This window comes from Pleurodeles waltl, chromosome 9 (genome assembly GCF_031143425.1).
Source record: "Pleurodeles waltl isolate 20211129_DDA chromosome 9, aPleWal1.hap1.20221129, whole genome shotgun sequence".
NCBI lineage: Eukaryota > Metazoa > Chordata > Amphibia > Caudata > Salamandridae > Pleurodeles > Pleurodeles waltl.
The window spans coordinates 879,795,844-879,819,035 of record NC_090448.1 but is presented as its reverse complement, the minus strand read 5'-3'; the positions used below and the strand labels follow the sequence as shown (position 1 = coordinate 879,819,035).

General features: G+C 45.1%; 1 protein-coding gene across 1 annotated transcript in view; it reads left to right on the top strand.

The window, feature by feature from the left end:
• Window positions 1-23,192, top strand: part of TDP1 (tyrosyl-DNA phosphodiesterase 1) — a 787,135-nt gene that overhangs the window by 217,198 nt on the left and 546,745 nt on the right. The gene's annotated exons all lie outside the window — the stretch shown is intronic.

The following is a 23,192-nucleotide window of genomic DNA, read 5'->3' as shown; positions in this document are numbered from 1 at the left end:
AGAGCATTAATGTACTACATTGACAGAACAAAAAACATCAGAAAAACTAAACAGCTATTTATTGCATTCCAAAAACCTCATGTAGGTAACCCAATATCAAAACAAGGTATAGCCCGATGGATAGTTAAATGCATCCAAATCTGCTACCTTAAAGCAAAAAGACAACTGCCCATTACTCCCAGGGCACATTCAACAAGGAAAAAAGGTGCTTCAATGGCCTTTTTAGGAAACATCCCAATGCAGGAAATATGTAAGGCAGCCACTTGGTCTACGCCTCACACATTCACCAAACACTACTGTATAGATGTGCTATCCGCACAACAAGCTACAGTAGGTCAAGCTGTATTAAGAACTCTATTTCAGACAACTTCTACTCCTACAGGCTAAACCACCGCTTATGGGGAACTAACTGCTTACTAGTCTATGCATACCATGTGTATCTACAGCGACAGATGCCATCGAACTGAAAATGTCACTTACCCAGTGTACATCTGTTCGTGGCATCAGTCGCTGAGATTCACATGGACCCACCCACCTCCCCGGAAGCCTGTAGCAGTTCAGAAGTTACCTTCAATTTTGTACATTTGTATATATATTATTTAATCCTTTAATAGGTACATACTTACATTTTTCATTGCGCGGGCACTATTACTATAGTACAACTCCTACCTCACCCTCTGCGGGGAAAACAATCGAAGATGGAGTCGACGCCCATGCGCAATGAGCACAGAAGGAGGAGTCACTCGGTCCCGTGACTCGAAAACACTTCTTCGAAGAAAAACAACTTGTAACACTCCGACCCAACACCAGATGGCGAGCTCATGCATACCATGTGAATCTCAGCGACTGATGCCACGAACAGATGTACACTGGGTAAGTGACATTTTCATAATGATACTTGGAGCAAGACCATCCAGGAAGTGCATTTTGAGAGCGTGGTCTAATGTGTTTGAGCGTGTTTATAGGTTTGATTACTTGGAAATAAAGCTGTCTGATAGTTCAGGAACCCCAACTCAACAGGAGTTTTTTTACTCATTCAACATAGGTCCGAAGCAATTTCACCTATTCACTTTAGAACTAGCTCACGCTCAATCTCTCCCGCCCTGGGCACTTAAAGAGCAAAAGCCTAGAATGCTGCCATTTACGGAGCTGAGTTGTGCGGTTTTAATGACTTTCAGGAATGAGCAATTGCTAAGAACAACTTCATAATATCCATTGTCTCTGTTCCAGTTAGTACGTCTATTGTGCCTCTGTTCTTTGGTATTGGGCTTAAAAGAATACCTGATTTAGCAAAACTGAAGCCTGTGTTTTATTGGTTAAGGCTTTTGACCTCCTGTGAGTTAATCAATTATAGAAATTGTGTAAAAGAACTACTGAGCCTAGCAAACTCACATAAAGTTCCTTGGCCAAAGTGTGTATCCAGCTGGGTAAATCCTCAAATTGGGTCTAAAAGGGATTAAAAAGTGGGATAACCCAACAACCACTTAAAAGGCTGCCGTTGAAGTTTTAAAGTCCTGCTATTGGACTTTTGTTTGTGATCATTAAGTCTTATATTCCAGCAATGGGCATCTAAACAACCATACTTTGTTTTTAAGTTTTCACCTCACTTTGAGTCTTTTTTAGATCACGTCATGACTCCTCTTACTAAAAGCTTGTACGTAAGATTTTGATTGGGGAATTTACCGCTCAAAGCACTTGTGACAAAATGGTGGAATGGATTGTCTCCCATATCTTGGCCAGGTTGGGCTCTGAAACCGAGGAGTATTGAGGGGCCCGACGTAATGAATCTATCAGGTGTGTCTGAATCTGGAACCAGGTGTTATTTTGTAGCCCTCCGAGTATTGAAAACAGGTAATTCAAGCCATATAATCTTAGCTGTAATCCTCTTTTTGTTAAGTGTCTGGCACAAGAGGTGCAAGATTGTAGCCTAGCCTGTAGTCTATTTTCAGGGGCCACTTAATTGGCCTGAACTTTGTATACACCTTATAGATTGCATCAGTAAGCCTTCCTTATGATACCATGATAGCCGAGAACCCAACATAAATTGCTTAGTGGATCCTTTTACATTTTTAATCTGAGGTCTTATTTGATCTTTTTGCCATCTGTGTTTGTATAAACAAATCAGGTGTTTTGTGATTCTTAGAATTTTCATTCAATTAGTTTTTAACTATACTTTTTAGACCCAACTCCCTCAAGTACCCTTATTCTTAGCAGTATACTGAGCATTTTGGGAATTCTAACTTGATTATTGATTAATTATATTGTCATTGCACTTTTATCTATCTGCACTTTACATTTTGCGCATTGCACAACACACCTCATGCATCTAACACAATTACAGTTTCTTGTTATGCTTTGTCATGGTGTACCAAATGTACATATATATTCACTGAAAAATCCGAAGGTTACAGGAACGTTATAGATTCTGAATTTACTCATACAAAACCATAGAAATTCAGCAGTCATGGTTCGAGTTCTTTCAAGAAACTATCATTTGCGACCTAAGGTAACTATAACTCATGTCTTCGCCATGCACAACGAATTACTCCACATATTATATCATTGATGAGATTTTGTATGGCATCTTGTATGGCTCTTTGATATTATCACTGCAACATTTGCAATAAAATTATTGATAAGAATACTGTGCATGGCGAAGGCGCGAGTTATAGTAACCTTAGGGCGCGAGTTATAGTTACTTTAAGGAACTGCTGAATTTCGATGATTTTGTATGAGTAAATTCAGAACATATATGTATATATATGTATATGTTTTTTTAAAATACATTTCAATATATTATTGCTACTATTTTTATTGTACTGTGGTATTGTTTAATTGTAATATTTTAATGTTTATTTTAATATTTGCAGTGTTTATTGTTATATATATATTCCCTTGTTTTCCTAGTTATTTTTCCCCTTCCCCCCGTTCTTTGTATATTAGTCTCTCCCATTCTCCCCTGCTCCAGCTACTTTTCTGGCTGGAATGCTGTAAAAGATTCCTGGGGTTGCAGGGAGCCGGTGAATGAGGAGGCTGTAGTTTTGTGTATTACATCCTACTTTTAAGAAATAAAGATCTTTAGTTTCCAAACTTTTGTGGTCTTGGAGAATGCTTCATGTACTTTGATGGTTTTATAACTGAATGAAGTATTGATTGATTGCCATCAACAAAATGGTTATACTCACATTGTTTTTGTACCCATTAATTAATCACCCACTTCCGCTTACAGCCTACAGTCTTTCCTGATAATTCTGGCATAGGCTGGCAAACAGCCCTGTGTGATGTAGGAAATCCTGACTCTTCCCTTCGAACATGGTGGACTGTAAACCCCCCATATGGACTTCTATTTCAATTGCACGCAGGCTCAGTTTTCCAATTCTGGTTATATCCCATCTTTTTTCCAGCCTCATATGGTGCCCCAGCATGACTACATTGCCTACAGCCTCTGAGCACTTCCTTCTACCTATTCCCCAGACGACCTGAAGCTGAAATTGACACGGTGGCTTGTACAACTTGGACATGGGAAAGAATGCTCTTGTGTGTCGAACTTGAATGTTGTGCACTCCGAACGCCAGATCGGCAGGGCATCTTATGCTCTCTGCCCTCATCCCATGCTCCCTGCCCTTAATGATGCCGGTGCCCTCTGGCATCTACAGCGCTTAAAAATACACACCTTTGGCGACCTCTACCCGGAGGTACGTTTCCTAATTCCACAGCGCATACTGAACAGCCCTGCACATACACCGCTTGAAATGCTCACCTACCACCAACTGCAGGCTGCCTTTTAAGCTCTGCGCAACACTTTGCCTGATGCCTCTCCTAGCTTTCATGTTTTGGAAGAACTGATTGCAAATACATCACAACGTAAACTCATTACAAGACTGTGCCCTCATTATGACACTGGCAGTAAATATCACTTACTGCCACAGTGATGGCTGCCAACATACTGTCGCGGAGGCGAACATCTGTTCGCCCTATTATGACACACATACACTAAACCGACAGAACACTGCCACAAACACATATTCGCCAGACCAAAGGTTAGTGGTAAAGTGTTGGTACGAACACCCATACCGTTACGCCAACAAAACAACGCCCACCACATTATGACCCAAGAATCACCACAGCGGACATTCAACGGCGGTAAACCATTGGCGGGACACACCAGTGCGGTCAGAATAGCCACCAAATGCAAAACAATGCAACATTGGCCATAACTAAAATCACACACCTGACACTGATACACACACCACACCCACAGCACTATAAAACACACACCCACATTACCCACTAACCTTTACGAACACGAAAAATAACCACGAGATAGACACGCAAATCACAGCAACTACACACACCACTAACACCAATCCATACATCATGCACCCCACACCCCAACACATTATTTAACACTCACTGCACAACACACACCACACAACACCCATGTCCCCACAAAGGCACCCCCGTTTCACAGATGAGGAGTTGCGGGTCATGGTGGAGGAAATAGTCAGGGTAGAGCCACAGCTATTTGGAGCACAGGTACAGCAAATCTCCATTGCCAGGAAGATGGAGCTATGGCGTGAACGCCGTAGGACAGCAGCCAAGAACAAGGGACGACATCAGGAAGAGGTGAAACGACCTACAGGGGAAGGTACGTTCCATGGCAGCAAGGCCCCAGCTCGCCCTCAAGAGGACTGGCGGTGGACGCCGACCTCCTCCCCCACAGCTGACAGCATTGGAAGAGCAGGTCTTGGCAATACTGCATCCTGAGGGACTCACTGGAGTAGCCGGATGACTGGACACTGGTGAGTCAATATTTACTTCCTGTCACCCCCCATTCCTGCATGCCATCTCACCCCCATCTCTCCACTCCATCCCACACAGTGCACCTACACATTTGACTAACCCCAATGCCAAGCCCTGCATGCCATACCAATGCATGTACAGCCCGCCCAGCCCTGCATGTATACCCACCACCAATGTATGCACAGCACGGAGAACAAACAATCCCACAGTACATCACCATACACAAACAAAGGTGGCAGGGCAACAGCAATGATATAGGGGAAGCTAGTGATGTAGAATATGTCACAGACATGAAGCTTAATGCATCACTTACATTCCCACAGGTGCCCCAGCCAAACCCAGCGGCGAGGAGGTGCCACGACTATCCAGTCCCCCAACAGACGACGTCCCCAGTGATGACAGTAACTCTGGACTTCTGGATCTGGATGAACTATCTGGCCCATCAGGGACCACTGTTCAGTCAGCCACCCCAGCCCACTCCCAGTCCACCACAGAGCCTCCCCCCTCAGTATCCAGCACCACAGCACCCATCCAACGTCCACACACCTCTGTGCCCAGGACACGTCAATCAGCAGTGTTGCCCACCTGTACAAGGACCCCAGTCCACACCTCATAGCCAAGACAATCAGACTCTGGGGTCAGTGGCAGTGGGCACACCGTTCAGGGGACAGAGGCACAGGTGTCCAGGGACACTCAGAGGACAGCTGTGCGTCAGGGGGAGTACAGGCCCAGGGAACCAACTGTCCAGGAGGCACTCACCAATGTCCTGGGGGCTTACCAACAATCCCAGGATAAGATGGGCATGATCATTAACAACATGCAGGAGAACCAGCGGCTGCAAGAGGTACACCATCAGCAGATCAGGAAAGATTTGCAGGCCCTCTACACCGCCATGGTCTCCATAGCAGGGGTGCTGGCTGATACGGCCAACATCATGAGTGAACATACAGCACAGCCAGTCAACTGAACAGCCACCACATCTGCTGCAGCTAGTGGACAGGAGGCCCCGCCACAGGACCCACAGGCCTCCAGCACCCCTCCCCCTGCAGAAGGTGAACCAACCCGCAAACATCTCCTGCGACCCAGACAGATGCCAGAGGCACTTGCCAAGACCACCGCAAGGACCCTCCTGAACGCCCCCCTTGTGTTCCACTGTCTCACCTTGTCCACTTTGAACTGCCATGGCTCCCATTCCTATGGCCCCCTTGGACAATGGACCTGTGCTACAAACACACTGGACCAATTCCCTGGACTTACCTCTACCATCACCCCTTTCCATTGCACTATTTCTTCTATAAAGTTCACTACAATAAACACCCTTGAACACAACTTGATAGTGCTTTAAGTGATGAAAATGTGCAATTATGTTAATGGTTACATATTGTGCAATTGACATGAACTTTGTTATAGTATACAAATAATGACCTGTAGCTGTCTGCAGTCATCACATCAGTACACAGTTGTAATAACACCAACATCTGCAAATTGAAAAGACATAGATGACAGTCAGTTGAGATGCAAAGTAAGTGACTGCCATTCTGCTACAGCCACGCAGAAAACATAAACAATTAGAGGAATGGTCACTTCCACTGTCCTACCTGTGTGTCATTGGAAGTACTGCAGTATTACTGATGTTCTGTTGTCCACATCCTCATCCTCTGCCTCCTCATCTTCAATGTCCTCAGTGTCCACTGCTGCCACAGGGCCATTTCCAATCTCCTCCTCCTGCAGATAAGGCACATGTTGTCTGAGGGCCAGGTTGTGCATCATGCAACATAATACAGCTATCTGTCAGACCTTCTCTGGAGAGTACCACTGGGATCCACCTGTCAGATGGAGGAATCTCAACCTGGCCTTCAGGAGGCCAAAGGTACGTTCTATGATCCGCCTGGTTCGCCCATGTGCATCATTATACTGATTCTCAGCCCCTGTCCTGGCATTCCTCACAGATGTCAGGAGCTACAACAGGTTTGGGTAGCCAGAGCCACCTGCAAGAATAGAGAGACAAACATTAGCCTTACACAATCGGGGCTGACTCCAGAAGGCATACACTGACATATATTGGGTGGGGACTCAGGCTCACCTATTAGCTACACCCTGTGCCTCTGTAATTGTGCCATCACATTTGGGATGCTGCTGTTCCTCAGGACGAAGGTGTCATGCACCGACCCAGGATACTTGGCAGTGACGTGGGAGATGTACTGGTCCGCCAGGCACACCATTTGCACATTGAGTGAGTGGAAACTCTGCTGATTCCTGAACACCTGCTCAGTGTGGCGGTGGGGACAAATGCAATATGTGTTCCGTCATTCACCCCAATAATATTAGGAATATGTCCAATTGCATAGAATCCAGCCTTCACAGTGGCCAAATTTTCCACTTGGGGGGAAAGCTATGTAGCTGTGCATGTGTTTGAGCCAGGCAGTCAAAACCCTTGCCAGCACTATTGAGAAAATTGACTGTGACATTCCTTGCTGCCAAGCCCACTGCCACTTGGAAAGTACCAGTTGCCAGGAAATGGAGCACTGATGGAACCTGCACAAGAGAGGGGATCCCAGTGGGATGACGGATAGCTGATATCAGATCAGGCTTCAATTGAGTACACAGCTCTGTGATTGTGGCTCTGTCCAGTCTATAGGTCAGTATTATATGCCTGTCCTCCAGTGTAGCCAAGTCCACAAGGGGTCTGTACACGGGCTAATGCCTCCTCCTCCTATTTCTCCGCAGTGGTAGGAATCTAAAGGACACAGGAGTGAGAAGGGTGTCACAGACTGAACAATGGAACCACCATCCCAGTGTAACTGAGTATGTATGCAATCGGGCAATGTATGTACAATTTACAGCGATGACGCAGTTTCCAGTTTCTGATTGTTGTCCACCACAATAAAATGGCTACTGCCTGTCCTGTAAGCATGGACAGGTGGAAGTGATGTAACTCTGCCAGCTTTGGGTGTCATGGCGGAAGGCGGTCTTGTACCACCATGCTATTCCTCATTGACTAAAATGGGGCTCTATGGAGTACTGTGTCCAATGGGGATCACTGGCGGTGGTGACGGTGTACACCGCCGCGGACGTGACTGCCATTTTCTTTCTATAACCTCACTTGACTCCTGACTTTGAACGGGACAACACCTACGCTGCGTGTGCTGCTTTGACCTGTGTCTGGATCCCTCCATGGCCCAGGTGACAGGGTGCCTACCTTCATTTCAGAGGAGTTAGAGCGGCTGGTGGATGGGGTCTTACCCCTGTGTGGACAGCTCTATGGGCCTCCAGACCAACAGGTGAGTACAGCATGGGGACGATGCATGTGACAAGGTTGCATGGAGTTGTGTGCGCTGGCAGTGTGTCATTTGGGTGGGGGGGGTATGTCTGATGTTAGTGTACATGCAGGGCTCTGGGTGATGTGTGTGCCAGTGGAGATGGAAATGTAATTTGTGGGCCATATGTGTGACAGGCTGGATTGTATGGAATGGTGTCCTCCTATCTGGTCAGCGCCCGTCAGAAGAAGGGATTGTGGCGTGCCATCGCCATGGAGGTGGGGACCCTGGGGGTCTATCGCAAGTGGAGAACCAACTGCAGGAAAATGTGCGGGGGACCTGAGACGCTAGGCCCAGAAGACCACAGAGGCCCAGCTGGGGATGGCCTCCCAATGAGGGCGGGGTGCCCATCGGAACCTGACCCCCCTGATGTTTTGCATACTGCAAGTGACCTACCCAGTGCTGGATGGGCGCTTGAGGGCAGCACAGCAGCCACGAGGAGGTGAGTACAGTGAGCGAGACAACCATAATTGTGCCTGGCATGGGATCCTGGTGGTGGGTTTCAGTTAATGGGTGTCCCCTACGCCAGCTCAGACATTGCTGCATTGTCAAGCTCAAGGTAGATGGGTGTATAACAATATCTTGTAACCGAGCTAGGTGGCATTCCATGTCAGACAGGGCTTAGTGGGTGCAGTTGGCAGTGGTTGCCTCACATCTTTCTGTGGTACCTAGCCAATGGAATGCCATTGCGATGCTTAGTGCTCAATCCTGATCCCTGTGTGTTATAGTAATGGGTATGGTGTTGGTGCTGTAATTGACCCAGTGCTCCCTTTCTCACTCCCCCCGATTTTCTTCTGTCATCCTGTTCATGTGGGAATTAGCATCATCTGGCGGAGGAGCAGGGGCACCGGCAACTGAGGGAGCTGCATCCCACAGGATCCAGGAAGTAGGTTCCACCGATGAATAGGGGACCAGTGGGATGGAGGGTGAGGGGAGCACCACGACGGAGACAGGAGGTGACAACACTGACTCTGGTTCCTCCTCCGAAGTGAGCTCCCTGGTGGTGAAGGACACCTCTGGAACCACCCCACCTACAGGTACAGCCACCACCCTCGTACCAGCACTGCCCTCCCAGTAGCCCCCCACTGAGTTGCCCATGCCCGCTCACCCAGGAGGGTGGGTATCTCCTTGACCTCAGGCCCTGTACCAGTGAGCCTTGCTCGTTAGGGGAGTCAGCCATAGTGAATGACATCCAGTGGCTGACATCCCAGATGCAGCAATGAATACCTGGAGGGCATCCACCGTGAGCTGGCGGGCCTACAGAGATTTTTTCAGGCTCTGGCCACCTCTCCACTGGGAGCCAGTGTCCCTGTTCCTGCCTTCCCCCCCCTCCAACTACCACTTCCCAGTCCCAGTCTCCTCAACCCCAACACATCACATGGACACATACAGACAAGCATGCACACAGAAGATCACACAAGAGTAGCACAGTCAAGCACAGGCAGCACACTTCAGGCCTCAAGCACTCACAAACAACAGACAGTTGCACACACAACAACATCCACTGGCTTCATTGTCTCCTCCTCCTCCTTCACAGTGACATCCTCACTCACACCTGCATGCACTGCATCAACAGCCACCACCACCACCACCATCACCACATCAAGCAGCACACACACCTCACTTTCAGGCACCTCCACAACATCGATCCATGCGTGCCCTTCGTCCTCTCCCACCCTGACTCCCCCCTCCTAAGAGACACAAACGCACACACTTAGACTCCCAACAGCCATCCATCTCACACATGCATACTGCCCATGCACCTGCACCCAACTCCAGCAGATGTACACCTCCGACAACCACTTCCTCAACCTCCACTCCCATCCCTCCTACCACATCCGGCCCCATCGTCCCTAAAAAGCTTTTGTTTGCACATCTTGACTTCTTACCTCCCCCTTCACCCCCGTCCTGCCCTTAAGAGCAGGGTCCCAACAACCCAGCACAGCACCTCAGCCAAACAGTCTGCCACCGATCCCATCAAATCTTCAGCTGCTGGCATAAAGGGGCCCCAAAGTGTGATGGCTGCCACTCCCACTGTAAGCACACCTCTGCCTCAGAAAGGGAGGACTAGGGTGGTGAAAACCAAGGGACATGAGACGAGGACAGTGGAAGCACCTCCTAGTGCTGGAGGCAGGGACACATGGGACATGTCAAAGGCCAAGGGGACCCGTCACAAGAGGAAACACATGGAGCAGCCTCCACCACCAAAGATTGCCAAGGATCCCACTCCCCCCACCAAGGAAAGGGACGTTTCCCACTCCACCAAAGAGAGGCAAGAGGCCCCCTCCACCAGCAGAGGACAAGGAGCCCTCACCTTCAGCAGAGGCAGCCAGGGTTACACCTCCACCAGCAGTGGACGAGGAGCCCTCACCTCCAGCAGAGGCAGCCAGGGTTACACCTCCACCAACATTGGGCAAGGAGCCCTCACCTTCAGCAGATGCACAGCAGCCCTCACCTCCAGCAGAGGCACAGCGGCCCTCACCCCTCCAACAGAGGGCATGTAGGCCACCCTCCAGGGAGTGTTGTGCAAGGAGCCCCCTCCAGAACCAGTGGGCATGTTCCCCCACTTCAGAGACTGTGGCCTTAGACTCCCCATCAGAGAGAGTTGGGCAAGGAACCCCCTCGAGAACCAGTGGGCATGTGTCCCGCTTCAGCTGAGGTGACCCCACCTCCCCCTGAGGTGCCTGCCCATTTCCAACATTATGCCCCTACACAGTGGATTCCAGATTGTGTCAAGAGTCAAGTTGGGCCTTGGACTGTGCCCTGTGGCCATGTGGCCCTTTTGTACTTTAGACTGGCCATTGGCCCATTCTGGACATTGACGCCTTCATTTGCTTTCAAACAGACTATATGGTGGTTGTTGACATCAGATTACAGTGTTCCTTAATTCTCAATATGGCCCTTGTTTTAATTTAGACGTGGGCACTGTGACATTGGTTTTACTCTGCAGCTGGTTCTGTGTATGGTGTGTGTGAATGGTGTGTGTTGTGCGTGTGTGTGACACTCTCCTTTTCCTCCCTACTTCCCGTGTGTGCTAGGCGGCTGTACTCACCGTCGTCTTCGACGGCGTTGGTGTTCCAGGAGGGCCGTGACATTGAAGAGCAACGGGAAGACTTGAAGTTCCGATTCCATGGCGGTGGCGGTCTCCTCTGTGTTCCTGAAGGTGAGTCTTTAGTCTTCTGTGCAGTGTTTCTGCCAGGCTTTTGATGACATTGGTACCACCCCAGAAATCCTTGTGGTTTGCTACGTCATAATATGGTGGGCGGTACCTTGTCTTCTGTTTGGCTATTGATGGCTACCGCCGGGGTCAGTGGTATTAACGCCCTGGTGGTTGGTGTGGTACATTGGCGGTCTATGGGAGGTATCACCGCCATGGTAATAATTTGGTGGTATTTCCACCACTTTAACACTCAGATATCATAATGACCACTCATATGTCATGATGCAAGTCAAGGCCCTGCTTTGCATCCCGAACTGCTTGGGCTGCTGACATAGATTCCTTGCTCAGTGAGGAGCAGTGGCGCTACTGCTGCACTCAATCCAGAGCCCTCTACACAAACTTTAGACTCCAGCTGATACATTTCAAATACATACATAGAGTCTACTACATGCCTGCTCAGTTGTATAGGATGGGGCTGGTAGACAGTGCAAGCTGCCTGCGATTGTGATTGCGGAACAGAAACGACTACACATCTGGCCTGGAAATGTCCTGCGTCCATCCACTAAGGCCGGTGTCCTGCTTTCTTCCCTAAGCATTTGTTAAAGGTTGCGGTTTTCTTTCAGGAGCAGCTTAAAACTTACTGGGAGTTGCTGCCCATGATATTGAGACCGAAAGACATTGGACCCTCCCTGGTCACTTTTTGGCTGCTCAGGACACTGCCTCAGACCAGGAAGTGCATGATCAGACACATAAATTAGACCAATGCAGGCCTTGCCTGTAGGCAGTTCCCCAATCCCTCATCCTGCCACATAAAGTGCCAAGAGGCCTCATGATGCTTACAAGCCGACTGAATCAGAAACTCCGTCAGTTGGTATGCTCGTATTCATATACTGAACAGTGTTATCTGCACAGGTTCCCTGTGCTTAGTGAGATTCTCCCCCTACCTGTGTTGTTGTTGTTGCAGTGTTTTGTACTCTATTTCATCCATGAATAAAATAATGCCCAAAAAAAGTTGGCCATCCAGATATTGAGGTGAGTGAGGGATTGAGAAGGGCTGCCTTTGGAAATTCATTAAAGACCTTGTTTGAAAAGGGCTGCTGATTAGTTATTTCTAAGCACTGCTGTTTGATATGTAGTAGAGGTGAGGGGTGGCAGTGCAGTTCCTCTTGTTCAAGGTAAGGAGGTTTTCTAGAAAGGGCCTGTACTTTTGTCTTCCTCTGATTAATGTTTCCAGGGGGCTAAGCCAGGTACAGAGACCTCACAATCCATTGTGCACTTGTTTCGGATACTCTTGCTTGCAGCCAGCACCATTGCTATCTATGGTTCATCCCTGTTTATAGTTCCACCGTGAGCACCAAAAAGGATTCGAATGGGCCAAGGGGAATTGCCCATTATTCAAATTAATGAAAATGTTGAATTGGTCTTTTTGTTTTTTCCACACTGTCACTGCAATAAAACTCTCAAATAACTTAAAGCAGCTATACCCTACAGAACGGTTCCCCAGGAAAACCAAAGATCTCCGCAAAGTCATCACCATGTGTTTTTTTTTTACAGAAAATCAAACCTAACTTAAATTGTCACAACACCTTATCTAAGCCACCTCACCAAACGGAAGCTCGATTTGAAGACATTTGTATAAAAATGCAGTACTAGATGGAGGAAGTGAAGTGTGGATAGATATTGCCCTCTCTACAAAAGCAGGTGTGGAGATCTCTGTATGATGCAAAGTTAATGCAAAAACTCTCATAGCTTTCTACCAAACGCTGAAGAAATATTTGATGAGTCTATTTTCTCTGTCATTCCTTTGCAAGATGAGTATTTTCAATCCTCACACTTCTAGAATTCCTACTTAGACCTGCAGTGTTGAAGTTAATGCCCTGAAGTTTCAGATGTTTCCTTTGATAGGTAAAAGGAAGCAAGCTTCTAAGGCTTTGGTTTCTATAGCGACAGACATTTAGAAATCTGAGGGGGTTCTTTAGCAAGGAGCGATCAGGTCACCCCTGTTGAGATCATTGTATCCACAGTTCTGACTAACCACCTGGGCTGTGTCTCTGATAGTCAGCAGCAGGCTGAGCTTGTCGCATCAACTGTGCTATGTGACCTACAATAGGTTAATTTAAGATTTGCTTTCGTATCTTTCAGGTTTGGGAAGAGAAAGTGTTAGCCCTTCATTGTCGGGTAAATCCCTCGTTCTGAGATATTGATTGGGGGATGAAATGAGGAAATGAGGAAATGGGAAAAAGATTGGGCTCGAGTGTCAGCATGAAGATACCAGGAGTAATCAGATGCCAAGACTGTGTGACCTGTGGTGACAGTGGGGTATTTTGGCAAAATATTCTGGATTAGACATGATTCATCACATGGACAGAAGATTTTGAATGCAATTTATGTCAGATTGACCCATCGGTTCTGCATTTCCCCTCTGGCTGAGATAGGAAGAGAAGGCTCTCCCTTCTGCCTCTAGTTTACTCTTATTAAGTCAGGTCTGGTTGGGGCCTTTTTATTGTTAAGTTTTTGCCACTGGCCATTCTTGCTACTGTATCTGTATCCTACTGGTGATCGCCAGGAAGTAGTTATGTTAAAACTTAGTTTCCATAAGAAATGTGTTTTGCCAATAACCTAGATGTTGCTTGATAAATCTTTAGATATTTTCAAAACTAGTGTGCCACTACCTTCAGCTGCTCTCTTGAAGGTTTCGGGGTGATTCATCAAGCGGGAGCTGTTAAAAAAAGGGAGCTCCCAAAACGCGTTTTCCTCATGCAATTTCCCCATAGGAATTTTAGATACGACTACAGCCCGAACCGCTGGATGTAATTACACCAAATTTGGCAGAGAGCCAGCTCTTGGAACAGAAAGAATCCTTTTTTTCATTTTTTTGTAAATCTGGTCAGTAGTTTTGGAGATACTACAGAAAAAAGAAATATAGATCTAGGGACACAGATCTCATATTGAGATCTGATTGGCTGGCAGCCATCTTCGGACTCGGACTCAGCTGAGTCCCAAGAAAAAAGTAAAAAAAAAAAGAAGGGGGCAGTTTAGAAATAACAAGACCCCCTTGGCCTGGTGGTGGGGTTCCATGTGGTGCCAAACACGTTAAAAAAAAAGGTTGCAAGATCCTGTTGGATCCGCGAAACTGCGGCAAAATGTTTTTAAAAGGGCCCACCTCTTCCCGTGCTTGCCTTTTCCTCTGTTTTGAGTGCCTTCTCCTTGCTTTTCCATCGTTCTCATTGCTTTCACCTTGCTTTTTACCCCATTTTTTGTGGGCCCTCTCCTTGATTTTCCCTCATTTCCACTGCTTTCTCCTTGATTTCTACCCCATTTTTTGTGTACCTTTTCCTTGCTTTTCCGTCATTTTCAGTGCTTTCTCCTCACTTTTTCCCCAGTTGTTTGTGTGCCATCTCCCTGCTTTTCCCTCATCTCACTGCTTTCTCCTTGCCTTTTTCCCCGTTTTATGAGTGCCTTCACCTTGCTTTTCCCTCTTTCTCATTGCTTTCTCCTTGCTTTTTTACCCATTTTTGGCAGCCTGCAGGAGGCTGGTCCCGGCCAACACCCCCCCCCCCACATTAACAAATCATCATAGATATTCACTGAAAAAAACAAAGGTTTCAGGGAAGTTATAGTTAGGCATTAAGCATTTAAAAAACCATAGAAATTAACTGAAAAAACAAAAGGTTGTATAGGCATTATAATTAGGATCAGACGTTCACATACAAAACCATAGAAATTCAGTTGTTATAGTTAAAGATATTATAAGTGCCCTAAGGTAACTATAACTCGCTCCCTCGCCATGCACTGCTAATTACCCCACATATTGCAGCAGTAATTGCATCTTCTATGTCATCATTTATAACATAATTGCAACATTTTCAGCAAAATTACTGATCTCAAAACTGTACATGGCGGGGCGCTTGTTCTAGTTACGCTAGGTGATGAGTTATAGTTATTTGAAATAACTTTGACAGCTGAATTTCTATGGTTTTGTGTATGTAAAATCAGATCCTAACTATAACATCCCTCTTAACCTTTGTTAATGTATATATATATATATATGTATATAATCACTACTTCTACTTCTATGAAAAGCCTGTATCCCCCACGTCTGCGAAATGTTTGTTGCCTACTCCCCTATCCCCAAAGAGGTATCCTGTTCTGTTCTAGAACACCTCCACCATTTGAACATGCTCACTTTTGCACTTTTAAATTCTGCCTAGTTTTGTAACATTTGACAGTCAGACTAGACAGAGATTATTTATTTTAGCATCCTTCTAATAAGGGAGTGGCATTATCATATTTCCCAGCACCCGTAGCTACAAGAAGTTACATCATTGTTTTCTCATCTGAAACTTCTTGCCTCTTTCCCTAGTTCAGTCACCTCTTCAGAGCATTATGCTGCCCCTGCAGTCTGTTAAGGGTAGAACCGCGCAAGGGCATATTATTTTGCCTTGTATAGCCACAGTGGGCAGTGGACCAGGACCAAAGCCTCCAGGTAACCCACCCACATCATGTGCCTAACAGACCATACCCTAGAAGCCATCCCAGCACTCAGAAGCACGCAACGCTCACATTACAATCACAGTCAAATGGCAAATAACCAGAAGCTCATCAACATCCTACTCCCCAGTATACATACACCAAAAGACCCTTCTTCTCCGCATGGTCACACAGTTTGAATGCCTACAACATTACAGACATCATCACACCACATCAACTGGATGCACTATTCATTACAGAAACCTAATTCACACCCACATCCAACTTATCCATAGATGTCCTCATCTCCTCAGGCTACAGAATACAGCACACTTGCTGCACATAGAAAACAGGCAGAGAACATGCCTTCATCCACATTGCTCTACATCCTTGAGCTCATAACCTTCCACTTTAGACCTATCACATCTGTCTCCATGCAGCACTTCCATCCCATTGTCCTCACAGATTCAACATCCCCATTGATTGACACCCCCCTTGGCTTGCTGAATACGGTAGTGCCATGAAAATATGTGGGCAACAATGCACCAGTCAAAACATGGTCCTCCAAACTCAAACTGACCCTGGTACTCATGACCTCTCGGAGAACAATGCTGCATCCGAAGGCAGGAAAATAAATGGAGATTGACTAAAGTCCTTGACAACGTCGCCAAACTCAAAACACTCCGAACTATGCCCACATGTACCTCATACCCAGAACCAAAGCCAGCCTCTCGAGGGCCACTATTAGCAAGGCAAGCAACAGAAGTAAATCAATCCTCGCTGCAGTTATGCACTGTATCTGCACCATCCCAAACCAGCATATTCAATATGTATTTGATACTTCTTCACTGGGAAGATGAACCCAGAGCCCACAGTGATAACATTAACAGGCAACCATATTCCCTGCAGTCTGCCATCCCTCCACCCCATGGTGAACTTTTAGCCTCCCCTACACACTGGGCTCTCTTCAGATTTCTCAAGTCCCCCACCTACAAAGATAACAATCTGCTGTGTGAAATCTCATTTCATTTAATTGTGAAATTTAATTGTGACATCTCTCCACTGAAATGCCTCACACATCCTTAACACCATTAACCCCACCCTCAATCATTGACCCTTCCCAGAAAGTCTCAAAACTGCACACATTTTCCCCTGCTGAAAAAGACAACCATGAACCTACTTGATCCAGCCAACCCCCACACCAGCACTCTCTTAACCTGAATTGATAAAATCATCAAGAAACTAGTCTTTCAGTTATAAGGCGAGGTTAAGAAAAGTACCCTCCTACAGGACTATCAGTCTGGCTTCAGTCATCGCTGAGACCGTCACCCTTTGAAGGCTGGAGAATTTCCCATTGCAGGCTGAGAGAGGGATAGTTTCTCTCCCCCCCCCCCAGTTTTCAAGGAGGTGTAGGGAGAAGAGCTGTTGCAGTGGGGTAGGGTGGTATCGATGGGGAGAAAAAAATAAAAGTGTCTGCACAAGGGGGTCCATTTCCACTGTGTGGAACTCTACGCACTGTGTGTTCTGTACAGTGAGAATAGAACCCCCATTGGGTATGTCATTTGATATTCCCAGAAGTATATCTGAAAACCTACTCGTGATGTAGTTTTCCAGCTGGACATCGGGGAATATTTGTGAATAATAAAAACTTGTAAAAGTACAACCATGCAGTGATATAAATCTCTTCCCGACATTTATTTATTCATTAATAAAGCCCAAGGTTTGAAAAGCAATGGGCAATGCTTTTTTTGTCTTCACATTCGACTTCATTGTTAAAGAGAACAAGCCAGGGACTGCCTTAACCTAGGATTTGGCAAGATATTATGCAGAAAGCACTGGAGCAGTTATAAACCCTTTGTGATCCACAGTCAGTCGTATAATCTTTGGGCAAGTCGAGTTAATAACCATGCTTCCACTGAAATAATGGAGATAGTTGTTGCTGTGTGCACAGTCCATAGTTCCCAATTGTTGATACTTTTCTGAGGCATCCTCGGGAGGAATGTTATATATCTTCCATCCGTCTTCTAAAGATGCATAGTGTAGTCAACAACATAGAATAATACATTACATTCTGACTCCTTTAATCTGACATTCATCTCTTGGATCCCAAAGATATTTAGAATGTCAGTATTAGTATTTTGTTGCCTGATTAGGTCCTTCTTTCTGCTCTGGCTGGTCATAGTTGAGAAGCTTGTTAAAATGTAGTATGCATTGTGTTAGCTGCTTCTTCATACAACAGCATGGTCTGCTGTTCCTAATGTCCCTATAGTTCATACAGTAAAGAGGCTTCATCACAATGGGGCTCCTATTTGCACAGTGATCTTTTTTGCCACAATCCTTATACCTGATCTTTCAGAAAGCAAAGCATTTCATTCCTTCAGAGAAGGAGGGTGGCATCATTGTGGTGTCACTTACTCTGGAGAGAAACCCTGCTCCGTGTTCAGCTGCAAACCTGCTAGCCACTATGGAGCAACATGCAGTGATCAGTGAGCCAAAGCATATAATGTGACTGTGCTTCCAGAATAGGAGTAGAAGGTTCTAGGAGTTACGTGTCCTTGCAGATGCCAACAAGGGCGTATAAACTGGCTTAGCATAGACCAGAACCCAATTTGTAAAAGAATGAGTGGCGGTGCCCAAATCTCTGCTGAGAAACCTAAGTTAACAAACACAAATGATAGACGGCATGCAGAACCAATCAAACATTCACCCCTGGTCACAAATCTGGGTTTAATCCATCAATTCTTTTGCTCACCATGCCATCCCAGTTTGGACCCAGCCATATGCAAATCAGTCTTGACCCTGTCCCCCTTGGGAACATTTCAGCCCAAGCTGCCAGGCCAGGTCCTCCCTGGACTGGAAACAAGCATCCTAGGACCGGTTTCAGAGTATCACCCATCATCAGCCAGGCTACCTTGACTCCAGTGGCATAGTGAGCCCGGGACCCAAGTCCGGGCATACCCTGTGCACTTTGGGCGACAGAAGCAAACAAATACAAATGATGGTTAAGTTAGCCGCTAAAAAATGTCAGCATGCCAGATACCAAGGCTGTGTGGTCATGTCTTTTTAATCCAATACCCGGTGCTATCCATTCTTTTATCTCAATCTTACAGGTTCCTGCTTTCTTCTTTTGTGAAGGGTTTTCCATCTTTCTCTTCCTCTGTCTTACCCATTTGTCTGTGTTTCTCTCTCTTGCCCTCTGGAAATATCAGATCAGAAACATAACTGCTGGTCCTCAAAAACGTATTGCCGATGGCTCCCACCGACAACCACTGGCTTAAATTAAGCACTGGTATATCCCAAGTGGGTCATAGTGGGAGCATCAATCACAGAAGAGTGCTTACAAGTAGCAACTGCATCTGCAGTATTTTACACTAAAGCAAGAAAAGTACAGCAAAATCGTGTGTTTTCCGGTTTCTACTGAAAGACCAATATTCCCTATGTTGGTGCTTATCAGTATTACCTGGAAACTTGAAACCCTACACATAAAAATTTCCTGATTTAATTAGAACATATTGTGAAGCAAAGCATCGTCCCTCCATGCATAAGATGAGAAGATAAAATTTCCTTCTCCTTTCAATTAGACAGTTATGTGCCTGAAGAATGCTAAAGAGTTTCCTCTTTGGAAATTACTTGATACTGGTTTGATTTAGTGGCATACAAACATGATGGTGGATTTAGGGATTAATTTAAAGTTAGCTGGCTCTAACATTAAAATGAGCTCATGGTACTCTGTGTAAGTCAATGAAAAGGAAGTTGAAAGTATAAAAAATGACTGAACGTCCCTGTGGAACTTATTAGTAGGACATTGGTAAAAGGATTCGACCGGCAAATACATGCCATCTGAATTGGTTACTACATTAATCATATTTAAAATGTTGGCTTCTGAGTTAATTTATTTTCTAGAAAAAAAACGCTTAAAAAATTATATCAAAAAAGACTCCACAAGGTCAGATTGGCAGGGAAGGATGTTCTGGTGAAGAAGTAAATCGTAGTTAAAGAAGCTCCAGGTCATGAAAGTGCCTGTAGATGGATGATGCAAGATTGTTGGATGTGTGTCGCAGCTTTTCTAGTTAGTTCTGTTTTTGCAACTTTCACAGAACCTCCCTCTCACACCAGTGGACAGGGCCAGTAATATGAGGTCGAATTGAGTCCTGCTGCCTGTGTTGCACCACAGGAGATAAAACGGTGTCCCAGGAGCTGTAACAAGATATGCTTTATCTGTTTTTGTATCAGTAGAGGCATGCTACCTCAGTCTTAATTTGGAAGGGAGATTTTTTTTAAGTACTTCATCTGTGAGTTTTACCAGCAAGCGATAATTGACACACCTTGTGGAAATGCACATTTTGCATTTCGTGGACTCCTAATTCTCATAAATCTGGCAAGAATCTTTAGAGAAAAACCTGCTTCTCCTATACACAGTCATACACAGGGACGACTGTAAAGAAGTTTGAAATCTTACAACAGCGTATTTCTGAGCTTTTAAAAAAAGGTGTCCCCAGGTGGGATTGTTGGAAGCCGTCAGCTTGCATGCCAGATGCCCTGCTAGTAAATACAAAATGACCATGTGCAAGCCCTTGAGGTATGACCTGTGTCTGATCAGACGTATGTGTAAAAAAATGGAAGTCACGTGGTTGTAAGGTTTTCAGATTTGATTTTCTAGTCTCCAGAGGTGGAATTAGCTATTGTAATCCGAAAGCGGAGCAAAGCGTCCTGCTCAGATTCCATGACCATGAACCTGTAGTATGCTTAGCTCAGACTATAGACACTAGTGAATACCAGCTCATGGCAATCAGCTACTATTGTTCTGCTACACACGAGGAGCAGCAGAGCTAGACCGGTCAATTATAGACCACTTTCACTGCTGTATGGTTCCGGTAGGATCTGTGGTTGAATAGTTTAGTCGGTTTCAGTGAATGGGTTAACTTGGAAAACAACCTTTTCAATATCCAGTTAGGATTTAGGAAAAGTATTAGAATGGTGACTAGGCAATAAGATTATATATGATTTGTGCTAAATATGTTCATCTTAAGAGTCTCAATATATGTGACCTTTATAGATTTAAGTCCGCTTTTGACCTAGTCAACAGAAATCAACTTTGACTTACACTGAATCGCCAAGGCCTACATAAGTCATTGATAGCAGCTATACAAGTACTTCATTCAGAAATAGCTGCAAGAGTTCAATAAGGCTTATATGGGTAGTACACTTAGAGTTGGCATGTGTATGCCAAGGATGCATTGTTGTCCCCTAACTTTTTAGTCTGTTCTTGAGTGACTGTTAGCTACATGAAAGGGTTCTAAGCTATGTGCCATAAAAATTCAATTTCTGTTCACAGATGATGCAGTCTTGCTCTTGTTCACAGGATTATCTCTGCACCATTTAATCAAAGGTTTTGCCGAGTATTATATTCATGAAACAGTTGTCCATTAATGTCTGTGAAGCAAAGGTTATGTCTAAGAAGCCAAAAATCTATCTAAAGAGAACTTCCTTTACTAGACCGCTTGAATACATTTGACCGCTTGAATACTTTTGAGTATTTCGGCAGATGCTTTGACACTAAATTAACATGATCAAGCATATAGACAAATTAATTGTGAGCTGAAACAAAGTGTTGCATCTGTGTTAAGATGTAAGCACAGGATCAGCAGTCAGACTTGAGAATGATCTTTCAAGTATATTGAATGAAGGCAGTACCAGCAACTATTTATGGCTATGAACTGTGGGCCCACCTGGATTTTACAGTGAGAGAGAAAATTAAAAAAGCAACTTCTTAAGGTCAGTTGTACGATTGTTACCTGGCACTCCTTTGCTTTTTGGTTTCGAACTTCAGTCCATCTCCTACGTCATTGCTCTTTACCCCGTATTTTACACATCCCTTTTGTAATAAAATGCCCAACATGGAATCTCCCGTAGAAGAATACATCTATACATCTTGATAGAAGTGACATCCTACGAAAGAGGTACTGACAATCGCTGGATGACACAAATTAAAAGCAACTTCGAGGAACTAGAGCTTGGTCAACTTTGGAGAATATCCACTCTTTTTTTTTTATTGCAGATATGATTGGGACTATTAAGGAGCAGTTTTGGGTCTTTGAATCTAGGAAAGCTATCTGGTATGCAAAATAGGATTCCTTGACATATAGATGTCTTATTTATAAGGTACCTTAAAGTTTTGAAACCTATTTAGGTGGGATTACACCAAAAGTTGATGGTGGCTCAACATTAACTTGGGTTATTTAGTAGAATTAAGATTTGCAAATGGCTTATGTAATAAAAGTATAAAACTAACATGGTGGTCTTGATTTTTCAAGATAGGGTTATGTGCTTAAACCGCAATTGGGCTCATTACTTGTATTGTTCAACCCATCACAAGTTTTACTTCATCTTCAATGTGATTCAATATTGGAGGGAGGGGAACTGCGATAGTGGGAGACTGTGTTGCTTTTCGTGTTATTTTCTTTGTGTTTTTAACTCTGGAAATCTGCTTGTCCCAGTCATTCCTTAAGTGTCACTAAATGCCAGCTCTGGCACTGATGCTTGCTGTCAACTGGCAATCCCTTTTGTATATTTGCTGGTTTCAGGCCTGCGCTCGTTTCCTGCTGCCAAGAGTAGGACATGAGATGGAACTGGGTTTTAAAGTAATGTGCTGCATCACTTTCGAAACATGTATGATCAATGGACACACAGCTTGTTGTTTCCATATCGAACTCTTAATGGGTACCCTCTTCAAACGTTGTCCTCGCCTCAGCTGTGAATGTGGAAACTCAGCGTGAGTACCACCAGTACGGTAGCAGAGTCAGTTACTGGCGAAAATGGAAGGCAAGTATCCTATAAGGAGAAGAAACCCAAAGTTACAACCCACAAGCAAAGTTATTTCCTTCCACTACGAGATGCACTTTTCCCATTAAATGGGAGTAGAATGCACCAAGTATTCTGTAGTAACTACAAGTAGCATTTTCATTGTGATTGTGAAAATAGTATAATGGGTGTCTTAAACTGTAGACATTTTATGATTTCCTACATATCAGAAACCAGCACCCCCCCACCCCCCCCTTAAAATGATATATCTGAGTTAATTGGTCCCTACCTGGAAAACAGACCTAAACTCGACTACAAAACAATCACTTTTTAATGTTCAGGCGTAGAAATGTTATCTATAATCCCCAAGGCACCCAGGGTACATGAGAATGATGCTTTTGGTACTTTGCGTAGCAGTGTTCTGTGCCGTTGTAAGTTGCATGCATCTTATAAAAAAATTATCAGAAACCAGACTCCAGAGTGCTCTCACAGTATGAGAGGTTTATGAAAATTTGTTGTGCATGTTTGTGATATTGAGTTTGGCCCATAAATGTATTGGTCTTGTCCCAGATGAGGCTTCTGCGGCCCCCTTCCTGGAGTAAAGTTCACTTTCCCTTGAGCGCAAAGTAGTTGCTGAGTGT